Here is a 682-nt window from a genome sequence, read left to right as displayed (position 1 = left end):
GTCCTGACCACAGGTAGGCTTTGGGAACTGTCTGCTTTTGTAGCTTTTTTTTTTTTTTAAGATATTAGATAAAGAGGAAGGAACTTACTTTCAGTGTTTCAAGTTAGAAAGGCAGAAGTTGAAATCTTAAGAATTATAATTGCAACATTAATTTCCTTCAGATATTAAGAAATACCCACAAAACTTTACATAAAATTAACATGTTTATTTCAAAAAAGTGTAAATATTCTGTGTAGAACAGCTAATATAAGAATATTGTCCTTAACTCAAATTCAACTTTTACTACTACAATAGTTACTTTTACTAACACTGTATACAAGTTATTTCCTTTATATCAAAGGCTGAAAGTACTCATCTAGAAGTTTATATACTCTCTTACAGACATTGAATTAACTTGACACACTACTGTAAAATTATATTTTTGCTGCTTGTAACTGCCGATTTAGTGAAAGAGTATCATAAAAGTTTATGAAAGCCACATATTTAGAAAATAAATAAGAAAAATAAGAGCTACATCTCAAAGCATATGTACTTGATGCATGAACATGCTTTTGCAGCAATTGCAATAATGTATTCTCACGTGAAATGAAAGAAGATTAAATGCTTTGTACTTTAACTTAAGAAACTGAAAACATTTGTCAAGGCTAAGTAGGAAAAGAATTTAAAAGGAAGTCAAAGGTAT

This window comes from Gallinula chloropus, assembly GCF_964237585.1.
Source record: "Gallinula chloropus genome assembly, chromosome: 14".
Lineage (NCBI taxonomy): Eukaryota > Metazoa > Chordata > Aves > Gruiformes > Rallidae > Gallinula > Gallinula chloropus.
Note: the sequence above shows the minus strand (reverse complement) of the source record.